This window comes from Arvicanthis niloticus, chromosome X (assembly GCF_011762505.2).
Source record: "Arvicanthis niloticus isolate mArvNil1 chromosome X, mArvNil1.pat.X, whole genome shotgun sequence".
In the NCBI taxonomy this organism is placed as follows: Eukaryota; Metazoa; Chordata; class Mammalia; order Rodentia; family Muridae; genus Arvicanthis; species Arvicanthis niloticus.
The window spans coordinates 115014662-115028029 of record NC_047679.1 but is presented as its reverse complement, the minus strand read 5'-3'; the positions used below and the strand labels follow the sequence as shown (position 1 = coordinate 115028029).

At 41.1% G+C, this 13368-nt stretch overlaps 1 pseudogene; it reads right to left on the bottom strand.

The window, feature by feature from the left end:
* Positions 1-7281: 7281 nt before the first annotated feature.
* On the bottom strand, positions 7282-8366 carry LOC117694652 (fructose-bisphosphate aldolase A pseudogene; annotated as a pseudogene).
* Positions 8367-13368: the final 5002 nt, after the last annotated feature.

Here is a 13368-nt window from a genome sequence, read left to right as displayed (position 1 = left end):
GCTTCATGAAAATCAGTCCATGTTATTGACCATAAAAGTCCAAGTGGCAAGCTGCACTCATGTTGAGGACTAGAGTTTGTTGATACCTCTTTGAGCTAGCTCCAATTTGGGTCCAACAAACTCAGTAGCCTTTATGTCTCTCCTATTCTCAACTAAATTGTATCATTAGGTCATGGACATTTGGAGGAAAAATCATATGAATTTTCTTTCTGTTACTTCCCTCTGCTCAGGCTGATGTTGGCCTCCACATTATTAACTATTTTCCCCCTCATAATTTTGTTTATGTTTATATTTCTAATTACTCTCCAGGTTTATGATTATATTTTTATGTATTTATTTTAACTTAATAACTTAATTTTGGTTTCTGAGACACAATCTTACTTAGTCACCCATACTGGTCTGGGACTCACTATGTAGTCCAGACATGCCTGTCTCATGGCAATTTTATTCTTCGACGATACCCTTTTGGGATTATAAATATGAACTACCATGACTACTGATGATTTAGTTTTAATGCAATGATAATGTGAACTGAACACACACACACTCTCACACACACAGGAGGGGGAGGAGAGAGGATGGAGAAGGATGATGATGATGTGGAGGAGTATGGGGAGCAGAAAGAGGAGGAGGAAGAAGAAGACAACAATGACAAAAAAGTTTAAATGGTTGTCATTCCTTTCCTTGATGGTATAAAAAACTGAGTTGACTGCATTTGTTAACTTTTCTTTGATCCTCCAGACAACTAATAAAATAGTTCCTTCACAGGGGAGAGAAGCAATATGTCTCCATCATAGTACTGGTGAGTTTAGACTGAAAAGAGGAGCTAAATATCCATCCCTGCAGACCGCATCGCTTGGTGAAACCTATTGCTCCTTATACTTCAATCAAGATCTACTCCTCTTAAAAAAATGACTCAAGGCATTTAGGAGAGAGAAATCCAGTCCATCACTGTTCTGATTCTCTTAGCCACCTGGCTTTACTACTCTGAATTGGAGCCAATCAAGATACCTTAACCACCAATGCTGGGTTCTTCTAGGGACATGTCTATGCACTTCACCAAACTATATATGCCAAACTATATTGCTCCATAGTTCCTCATGTTATATCTATATACAGATGGAAACCTGATATCAAATATTAGCAACTATCAGTCTGTAGTCAACAGGTTTTGCTGTCTAAACAGTAAGAGATGATAATGGGTTGAGCTGCCTTCTATTCTTCACCTGTTTTTAGTAGAAGACAATTAAGGTAAATCTGTGAGGAAGCAGACATCATTGCTTCAGGCTAGGCCACATTACTGGGGTCATCATGAGTGCCACTGTCTGGTTTTCGGGCTAAGAAATTCAGAAACTTGATTTGTATGGCATTCACACAGAAGTGGTCAGGCTTCAGGGAACTGATTCACACTAACCAAATTTACAGGGGACTAAATGGGATGACAATTGATTGATTTACCCCTAGAAATGGAACTGCCAGCCAGCCAACTCTCCTTTGCCAGAACAACGGATAACTTGAAATATAGACCAAAGCCCAAAAGATTTTGGAATAATCCAAATAAGAACTGCACCAAGCTCTGTCCATCTGATGAGTCCTGCTTCTCTGACACACGGACAGACTTTCCTTGCTAATCCTAGGACCTATTGCTACTGATCAAAGAGCTTTTTCTTACAGGCACTTTTGCTGACACTATCTTCTCTACAGCTCTCCTCCATAAACTCCGTCTCTATAATCTTATTCTACTCTCTGAAGTTTTCCTTCCCCGTTTACTCTAAGACTCAAGTCTCCCTTGAGGACATCCTCTCCCCTGTTGCCTTCTTAAATGACGGCATTCTTTTCTCTGACCCAGCTCTTCCCACTGCTACATCTGGGTCCTTCTTGTTCTTCCCTGCTAACTGAACATCATTCTCCATCTGTGATGTCAGTGCAATCCACTTACTACCCCTTCAGTGAGGCTATCCAATGACTCTGGTTTTCTGTGTACTTTAGCAACACACACACACACACACACACACACACACACACACACACACCCCTTCATTCTCTGCCGCACTCCATCTGTTTTAAATCTTGTTGGCTTCAATAATACATGTAGATAATCCTTCCTGAATCCTGAATTACCCCCAGTTCAATCATTCATTTCCAAAGTCACACTCACCACCAGAAACTTCATGTCACCATCCTTCCAAGAGAATCATTCTTTCCTAACACTCCTCCTCTCTCAAGTCCAGTCAAAATCCACACTATATCATCTCTTTCATAGGTTACAATGGCCTCCTACCCAGGTCTCTGAACACATGGCCCATTAGGATTTATTTTCCACACAGCATCCAGAATTGATTTTGCATATGATCAAGTCATATCACGTGTCTGTTTCGAGTCATGTATTTTTTTTAATACCCTTCAATGCCAAATTCTTTTCAGTAATGCTCTCTGTTATAGAGCTGCATTTAATTGCCATCCTGGCCTCATTTACTCACTTTGAGCAACCCTGGCCTCTGGTCTTTCTTTAACCTATTGGAAAAATCTTAGACCCTGGGTTCAAACGATTTTCTCCACCTGTAGCCATCTTCCCTTATGCACTTCTGTGGCTCATTCCATCCTATTTTTAGGCTTTGTATACACGAGCACATTATTTGAAATTAGACCCAAAGAACCTAGCATCCTCCATATTCTTCCCTGTTTTGCATTTTATTTTGTCTTATTTTCTTTATTTCATGTATTGAATTTCATTATTTCATTTCATTCTGCAAGTTATTGCTTCTAGCTAATTGTCTTGCTTACTGTCTGTGCTTTTCTTATCCCACCATTAAAGTGTCAGCTCCTTGGGGGCAGGGGATTATTTTATGTGTTTCATTCATTCCTTGTCCCCAGGGCCTAGGAGAACACAAGACAGATAGTTAATAGGTGCATTAAAAAGAAGCAGAGAAAAAAAATAATGTTTAAAGTATAAAGGATCTCTGTGTTTAAAGTTCCATCCATTTTGTCTCTATGGGAAATTTTGAAACAAATTAGTTGGCTGAATCAAGACTATTTTGTCATAGAACTTATAAGATTGTTATCAGAGCAGTAGTTTTCTAAATACAACATAGTACCCTACATTGGATTCTGAAACACAGAAAAGTTATTAGTAAAAAACCTGACAAAATTCTAATGAAGTGTCATCTCATTAGTAGTAGCATACCAGTATTGTCTCTTGTGACAAATGTACCATGGCAACAGAAAATGCTAATATTAGGAAGAAATAAGAACTTTCTATTTTTCACACATTCTGAAAATGTAAAACTTTTTAAAGGGGTGTGTGTGTGTGTGTGTGTGTGTGTGTGTGTGCGTGTGTGTGCGTGTGTACAGTGATGGCCCTCCTAGATGTTCTGATCCTTATTATTAGAACCCAGGAATGTGTTATGTTACATAGAAAGAGAAAATAAGTTACAGTTACAATGAAAGTTTTTAGTAAACTGGTCTTTTAATGGGGAAGAGTTTACTCTGAACTACCTGGATAGGTAAAATGTAATCACAAGGAACTCTAAATATAGAAGCAGAAATGAGGAGTGGGTTTGACAATGAAAGAATTATTAAAGAATGCCATCCTGATGCCTTTGAGGATGGCTGAAAGAGCCAAAGCATGTAGGAGCTAAAAATTTTCAAGCAAGGCTCAGGGGAGGATGGACCTCAGTTGGGGGGCACTTGCCTAGTATATGTGAATCCCTGAGTTAAATTCCCCAGCCCTTTGTAAAACAAGGCATATTGATCCATACCTTGTAATCCCGAGCTGGAAGGTGAAAACTGGAGAATCAGAGGTTCAAGTCAATTCTCAGCTATATACTGAGTTTGAGGCCAGTGTGGGATACATGAAACCCTGTCGCAGAAAACCCACATTCCCTGATGAAAATTTCCAGTGAACAATTTTCCCCCTAGAGTTTCTAAAAGGGAGTAGCCATAACAGAGCTGTAATTTGAGACCAGTGAGACATGGAAACTATAGAATTTGCAATATGGCAAGAATTAGAGACGCAAGACATAGTTTCTGGGAGAGCTGCATTTCAGAAAGACATGTATTATTCCATTTTATGGAGGAAAATACTTACCCTTATACAGATGACTGTCATACAACTATGACCCACACCGACTTCCGATTACTCATTCTATGGCTCATTATCAACCTGCTGCCTCCCTAATTAAAATCTGAGACAGCCACACAAAGCTTTATTAAGCTCATACAATGGCAATACTAATATATGTTTGTTGAGTTTTAAAACTAAGTTCTGAAAACCAAAATTGGTCACTGGGGTCACTTTTTAATGCAGACATAAAATCCACTGTGTTGTTAAAAGAATGTATTCAAACACCTTTGTGATGCATATTCGCAGCTTCATTGTTGTGTTCTAAAACCAACAAATGAAATGTCACATGCTTCCATAAGTCGTGTCTGTTTAGCTTCGTGACTCATGCTTTAGATAAATCAGAGATAATTAAGAAAAATAAGCAGATAGATGGAAACTTCTGTGGAGGAGCTAAAGGTAATGTTGGGTCATTTTGCAAGCCTTTCAAGATTGAGGGCAGCATTGGGTTTCGTGATGTCTAATTTGACTTCAAAGCTTATGGATCCAGACACATCAGTAGCACTGCTCTTCCCTGGCCTTGATCAGGATTGTTTTCAGCTCACAAAAGAACATTGCCTTTGCTCAGAAACAACAACAAAATTGCCCCAAGCCTCAAAGCAAAGTTTCCTAATCCATTTTGCTTATTCTCTTTATCCAGTTCTGTGTTTTTCTACCTCCACTTAGAATACAGGTATATGTATGCTTAGAGTTAACAAAGGACTCTTCTCCATTTTTGTTTTACTAAGCTCTTTGATATGGCTATTCATACTATATAGATGAGGATAGCAAAGTGCAGACACATGGAAGTAGGACATAAATCTTAGAGTCCGAGTCCACATTCAGTGCTGTGCCCACCAACCCTGCTACTCCAGCCCCTAATAGAGTGCCATACTGTACTAGCATTCAGGCAGAGAAGAATTCAGCATAAGGAGATGTTATCTTCAAGGACAAAATTTTGGAGAGATCATTGTTACTGGTGTTTCCTTAGAAGTAAAAATGAAAAGCCAATGTTTATGGGATCTGCAGATGTATCAATCACTTGTGTCTGGAGAACAGTGGATGAAGAAGGATGAGAAAGTCGGGTGGATGAAACTCTCTGCATGATGCTTTCTGGAACTTTGGAAACAAGTATGGGTCATCCTTTGGGTTCTGATGCTGGGTCCAGCTAGCCCTACTCATAATGAAACTGCCGCATGCTTCCTGAGATACTTTAATTCAGATGACTCAAGTTTACTCCACTCCCTTCCTTTACAGACAGACTATTGTCCCATCTACATTTGTCCTTCCACCCACCCAATAAAACGTCTTCCTGACAGAATTTAATCACCAGCTACCTAGCAGCAGGAAGTGCAACATTCCCAGGCCTTGTTGCCTATTACAAACAAATGTCAACATGTATCCCATGCTAATGTATTTTAGTAATGTTTGCTCACTTGACTAAGACTCCTTTTCTTTAAAATTAATGGGGGCTTGTGACACTGGGATCATGCTATGATCTGTTTATAATTACCTTTACCAACTTTTTTTCTGAACAGCAAAAGACAGTACAGGGCTTAGAGATTACTATCTATTAATAATTTTTCTTTAGTGGAGAGGAAGATGGCTCAGTGGGTAACAGTGCTTGCTATACAAACATAACTAGCTATGTACAAATCGCTAGCACCTACATACAAAGTCTGTGACTGTAACAGTGTAAGAAGCAGAGACAGGAAGATTGTTAGGTCTTGCTGGCCACCAGTATATCTCTAGACTCACTGAGAGACCTTGTCTCAAGGAAATATAGCAGAAAGTGAGAGAAGGATGCCCCACTCTAGAGGATTGGTCTAGTGCTGCTTGTATTCAAGTGTTAAATTCTATACCCCATGATCTGGTTGCTCCAAGATGACCACCAGCTTTTATGTGTAAACCTTGCCCCCACCCAAGGTATTCTTGATTGGTTAATAAAGCTACTACCTATAACCTGGGCTGTACAGAAGGGATAGGAATGGGGTCAAGGTTCCCAAGCTTCAGGTCCCAGGCAGGGCCTAGGAGGGGAGAGGGGAGGAAGAAGGAAGAAGACACCATGGGGTAGATGTATCTTAAGTGCATGGCCATGAGGCCTGGCCTGTTGAAGTAGGTGAGGCCCAGGTAGAATATGGCAAGTGGTATCTTGGGGTTATTGATAGGAAAGTAGACAAAATAACATAGCAGGTTGGTATCTGCCCAGGTCTAGTGATTTAAGACATTATAAATATAAGAGTTTTTGTGTCTTTTATTTGGAAACTATATAGTCTAAGTAGAATAAAAAAAAACAAAATAATATTTACTATAGCACCTGACATACTCCTTTGGCCTCCATATGTACACACACACAAACACACACATACATACACACATCTTAATACACTACATACTCATAAAATAATAACTTTAATGTTTCTTTTAAATTTCATGCCACTGTGCTCAAATTTGTGGGCTTTGTTACTTATTATTTTCTTCTTGGTGATATGTATAGACATAAAAAACCCTCAAAGGATGGATTATTTATGATAAAATTTCCTGTGGGCAATTTATTCTAACCATGGTGTAAAGATTCTCAATATGTCAGTCATGGAGTGTTCTCCTCTCTCCTCTGTGTTCAATTGTCTCCTCTTTTGTCCTAAACTTGTTTTTCATTGTGCAATGGAGGTCCCACCTAACACTGAGAACTATGGCAACCTGCGTATCGCCCTCATATTAACAGCATGATTCATTAGCTATTTTCATATGAATCTCTGTGCATGTATGTGATAAAATTAAAAGGGGATCCTGAAAGGAGAACAGATCTTAAGGAGAGATTGGTAGGGAACAAAGGAGTATAATAGAATACATATAACATGAAAAAAACAGAAAGGGGGTTTTTGATGGTAGGATGGGGGCTGGCTGAAGATGGGCAGAAAGGTGGGAGAGTGAAGTGAGGGGAGCCTATAATAACAAAGTATGCAAAAAATCCATAATAAAACCCAGTATTTTCTCCCCCTTTAATAGTTGTTTATTGGCAGCGGATGGAAGGGATGGCAAAATTAGCATTTACAGACAACACCACACACCAGTCAAGAGGGCAGCTAGACTGAGGGAGAAAAGCCTGAAGGCCCCTCTCCAACAGCAATGGGTAGGCAGGGGCCTGGAGTGTTGATGGGGCAGCTTTAGATCATCTCTGGTTAGTAGGTATGGTTAGAGATGAAGAGAGATTCACTGGCTGCAGCTGACTGACCACTTGGGGTATACGTTCCTTGACAAGTGAAGCTCTTGGCCAGGGCTTGCTTGATGTATTCCTCCTGAGCATCCTTCAGGTTCTCCTTCTTCCCACCCCAGGCCTTAGGAGAAAGTCAAGGGCCCCGGGCCTCAGCAGGGGACACTTGTTGATAGCATTGAGGTTGATGGATGCCTATTCCTCACTCTGCCCAGACAGAACAAGTGACCACAGGGACAGCGGGGTGAAGGGGCACTGTGCGATGGAGTGCTGTGACAGTTGCCATGGCAATCACCTTATTGAAAAATTTCTGGATGCAAGCATGGCCAGGGGTGACCATGTTGGGCTTCAGCAATGTGCCTTCCAGATAGACATGGTGGTAACTCAGAGCCTTATAGACAGCCGCCAACACCTTCTCAGTTACGTCCTGGCACTGCTTCAAGCCATGGTCCCCATCAAGGAGGATTTCAGGCTCCACAACATGTACAGTGCCATTTTTCTGACAGATGCTGGCATAAAGGGCCAGAACATTGGCATTTTTCCAATGATGGCAAGGGAGTATGTTTCCCAATCTTTAGCACACAACACCACTTGACAAAGTCGGCTCCATCCTTCTTATACTGGGCACAGCATTCTGACAACCCATCTTGCCCTTGGGTAGGGGTCTCACCACTGGTACCTCCCAGAAGCACCATGCCCTTATCTATCTTAATGCCCACAACACCACACTTGGACTTGATAATTTGGGGGAAGGGACGTCCATCATCTGCCTTCTAGTACAGTGTCTCGTGGAAGCGGGAAGAGGATCACTTCCCTCCATCCCTGTCCAATGCAGGGATTCACACAGTCAGCAGCGGCTGGCAGTAGAAGTGCCTGTCTTCTCAGTGTTCTCTGTCCCAGTGGACTGCAGGTGCTTGCCAATGCTTCCAGTGGACTTATCTGCCCTAGGATGCCCTTGCCCGGAGCCACAATTTGGTGAGTGATGTCAGATAGCTCCTTTTAATGTTCTGGGGTCAGTGCTGGGTATGGGTAGGGCATGGTGCCAGTGGCAGCACTTTCCTGGCACAGGATGGGGTAGATCTGCTGGGTGCACAGGTGGGTAGCCAAGAGAACTAAGGAGCAAATGAAATTAGGGTCACCAGACTGTCATTCTGCAGAGCGTTCCAAGAGAACGCAGCCTATTCAGCCTATATACTAATTTTTAGTACTTGAATTTTTAGAAAAGGACTATTTTAGTTGTCACTAGTTTGGGCTTCAAGAATTTATCAACACGCGGAACAGGGCAGTGTAAAACACCTGTGAGTGTTGCCATCAACAAGCCTTCTTCCTGCTTATTGATCAGGATAGAACTCAGCTATGAATATTGGCTTCATAAGTGTGATAATCAGTTTTATATGTCAACTTGGCAGACAACCATGCTCTACCATAAAACTAGTCAAAATGTTGTTCCTATTGTGTGTACATGTGACTAGTATCTACAATGAACTGGATTTAAGAACATTACTGTGAATCAACACATTTGGGTCTTATCCAGTTAGCTAAAAGGCCTTATCAGCTCAATTGAATTCTTATAAGGAAGAAATTTTTACATCTTTCCAAGTGTTTCCATTCTCTGTCCTTTCTTATGAATTGCCCTATAGATTTTAGAGTTTCATAGCTAACATCCATAATCATGTAAACCAACTCAGATGTTTGTAGCATGTACGTGTGTGTGTGTGTGTGTGTGTGTGTGTGTGTGTGTGTGTGTGTGTGTGTCCCATTCAACAAACACTGAAAGAACTACTAAAAAGAGATACTTAGACAGGTATTGGGGTATACTTGTAATTCCAGTACTTGTAAAGCTGATGCAGAAAGATCTCCAAGAGTTCAAGGCTAGCCCAAGTTACACAATGAGACCTTGTCTCAAAACTACAAAGCAATATTGCTGAAGCACTTGCTTTGGATATAAGACATAGAGAAATCAAGATGAAACTAAGTTGGATACCACTTCCTTGGTGAGGAAGCTTTCATAAGGCCAGAGGTTCAATGGAAGCTGCCAGGGGAAGGGGCACAGTGAGTCACCAACGTAGCTCAGCTATGGATTGATTCAATGTGCTACACTGCTGATCAGTCTGGAAAGGTGCCATTAGTGAAATGGTGCCAAAACTATTATGGGCTTAACCAACCACTTTCAGATGGGATTTGAGACCCACCTCACTGGAGGGAATTCAATGTCTGCTACTGGAAACCTGGTCAAGTGCTTGTAGCTGAGGAGGATAAGGCCCCAGAGAACCCACTAGTTCTGAATTCCTAAAATGATCCTGATGTGCTGTCACATTGCTTTCTGCATGTGCTGTGCTGCTGTTACCACTGGTAACAGAAGTGTCCTTTTGAAGTAGAATTACTGCAGAGCCTCAAAACTTGTCACACTGCAGAGAATAAGTGACTGTGTGACTGTTTAATGCTTTTCTCTAAATGGAGCATATTTATATATGTATGTGTATATGTATGCATGTACACACACACACACACACACACACACACACACACACATTCCATAGCTGAGGGAACATCACAGAAGAGGAAGAAGAAATACAAGAAGGCAGTGTTTTCCTGATACAATATATCTATTATATGTTTGAAATCCCAGCAGCTGGGATTAGCTGTTGCATAAAACTTGGACAGATTAGGCCCAGCAACATTCGTTTGTGGAGGTGTGTGTGTGTGTGTGTGTGTGTGTGTGTGTGTGTGTGTGAGAGAGAGAGAGAGAGAGAGAGAGAGAGAGAGAGAGAGAGAGAGAGAGAGGCTTCTTTCCCTCTTGAGGATATATATGTGGTTATTGGCTGTTTCAGAAGGGGCAGACATTTCCTTGAGTGGTATAGGCCCTGGTAGGCTACCCATGCTTCAGCAATGCTAATGAAACTCTTTGAGTTTGCAAAGAAAAAAAACCCATGAAAATAGAACAGAAACTAGTTGGGAGGAAGGGGAATCCACAGGCAAGGGAAAAGTACAAGAGAGGATGAATATGATCAAAATATATTACATATGTATGAAAAGTCATAATAAACCTATTGTTTTGAATAATTAATATATGCTAATAAAATAGTAATAGAAAGTATAGAACAAAAATGGAAGAAAGAATATTTGAAGCATACACACTGACAAGTGAAGTAGAAAGGAAAAAAGATGCTGGCATTATGGAGCCACCTTGAAAAGGTTAATTTACATTGAGTATTGTGAAGGCATAAATAAAGTATACAGTAGTTAAAGGAGTAAGTTTAACTGATCTGGATAACTAAGCTTTCTTTACGTGTTGACATTCCCAAATGCTATAACTGTAAAGAATGTGTTTGCCTTAAAAATCCTCTTTGGGCTCACTGGCAAAAAAGATAGTTTATATTAAACAAAAAACCCAAGTCAGAAACTTGGAACTCATTCCAGGCTTTGTAAGCTAAATAAATTACCCTACTCTTTATTCTAACACAAAAGATATACCATTGGAGTAGTTCCTGCAGTGGCATACTGTGGTCGAATTTGTGTTTCAAAACGGTCCCATTGGTTGCCAGATGGATACCAAACTTAAAGGAAATTAAAATGGAAATAGAGAGAGCAGTTAGGAATCTTGCAGTGATCAAAGCCAAGTGAGAGCAGACTGGTCCAAGTCTAGGGTTGTGACAGTGACTCTAGAGATGAACGGGTAGATCTGCCTATGTTTTACAGATTGAAGGGTGATTGAGATTTCCTGAGGTGCTTGAAATGAGGCTTGGAAGTGGGATGGTTCAACGATGACTGCTGAGTGTTGGGCTCAGGGAACAAGCTAGATGGAAGTGTCATCAGCTGAGATAGAGAAGGCTGGATATGAGTCATGTATGGTTGAAGAGGATGGTGGGGAGAGACAGGAGAGCACGAGTTCTTTTAAGATCATTTTATTGAAATGTCTGGGAAGCATCGAACAGGAGATGTCAAGCTGGCAACTAGATGCATAGGTCCAAATTGCGAAGTGGTGTTCTGAACTGAAGATACAAGCCTCTGAGTCATCTTCCTATGAGTGGTAATTGAAGCAGAGGCTGTAAATGAAATCACCAAAGGAGACAGTGTGAAGTGAGAAGGAACGAGTACTGGAAGACTGAGCACTGAGGAGTTGCAATATTTAATGGTTGGCAAGTGTACCTGCTCAAGATATATGTTCAATAAATGTTCATTGAACTACTTTATAAAAAAAAATGGCTCAATGTACCTGTTGTTGTTGCCTGGGCCCATAGAGTTCCCAAGCGCATGTTCTTAAGTACTGCAATGGATTCTTGAAATATCTTCCATCCTGTTGGCATCTCTCCAGTCTTCCCCATTGAGGACAGAGAGATTGCTGCCAAGTGGTATTGAGCTTTATTCAAGCTGGACCCGTTTCTCGCCTGTTTACTTCTGCAACTCAGAATTAATCCACACAGGCTAGTTTACTCATTCACTTTCTGGCTCCTGAGATTATATATCTAGGTCCTTGATGTTGGGATTTTAAATAACACTAGCTTTTTAAAAGGTGTACATTTTGTAAAACATGCATGGGCACTGTCTGAAGACACCTTGATTACAGTGCTTTGGCATGATGAAATACTTATTAAATGACTACCATGCCTCTAGCACTGTGGGGAATAGTGGGCAGAAGACATAATGTGTACCAATGAGGAACTTTCAGTTTATTTAAAGAGACAAGAGTGATACTAATGACAAAAGTAAAGGAAGACAAAGCTGCAGGAATGGGATGCTTATCACACAGCCAGAGAGCTAAGGTCTGCTGGAATCAGGAGCCAGACACTGTGATTTTCATTCACAGAATAAGGTATCCAAGGGACTTGATGGAGTCGCATTGCTCTCACACCGCCATGCCTTGTGCTCCGAGGAGGAACTGGACAGAAACCATATTTGACAAACAGATCTCTGGGGAAGAGTGTTGCACAACCACCTGCAGAAACCAATTCAATCTCACATAATAGAATTTGATCTTCTTTTAAACGATTTAGGCCACTTGAGAGTTTTAGAACTCAGTTCCCAAATTAATTTAGCATTTATCTTCCAGACAGGCTATTACAGCTAACAATAAACTCCCGTTAAAGGAATTTAGATGAATGTAGCCGAGGGAAGAAGCTCCTCATTTCTCATCCCACTTGTCTTCAGCATCTGACTCCGCTGACCAGCCCTGCCTCCTCCCCAGCCTCCAAGGCACTACAGTCTGCTGCACTCCTGCTACCTACTCTCCTTACCTCTCCCACTGCTTTGCTTTGAGCCCAGCAGTGCTTGACAAATATTCCTGACTGACTGAGCACTTCCTGTTCTCTTCTGTGCTGATTATTCTTCCTTTTTCTTTCCAATACTTAAAGTTTCCAGCCCTGACCAGTTTCTCTTTCACCATGCTCTCTCCCTTCGGCTGCTCTCAAGGCTCCAGCTGCCATGTACACACCGATGCCCTCCACATGCATACTTCCACCTGTAGTTCTAAACCCCCATTGAGATGGGTCTAAAGACCCATCGAGGGTCTCTTAAGTGTGTGACAACCAATTTAAGGATAGGATGGCAAACATGGAACTCTTATGGTTCTCCTTAATATTGCTTTATACTAGTTACTTTCTTATTGCTATGATAAAATTCTATTTCTTAAAGGCAATTTAAGGAAAAAATTTGTTTTGACTTATTGGTCCAGCTAGCTAAATGTTCATAATGGGATAGAAAGCATGGTGGGCAGAAGCAAAAAGCAGAAAGACCACATCTCCATCACGTCCAAGAAGCAGAGAGTGAACTGGAAATAGATAAGGCTGTAAACCTTTAAAGCCCACTCATAATGATGGACTTCCTCCAGTAAGGCCACACCTCAAATGAGTTCATGACAGCCTAAAGACAGCTCCACTAACTGGGCACCAAATGCTTGAATACCTGAGCCTATGGTGCACATTTCTCATTCAAACCACTATTGTTATGTTTATTTCTATGCAGCGAATGGAAGCTTAGAGTCTCAACATTGCTTTAGTAAACAGGACTCTCTCTCTCCCTCTCTCCATCTCCATCTCCCTCTCCTTATCCTTCTCTC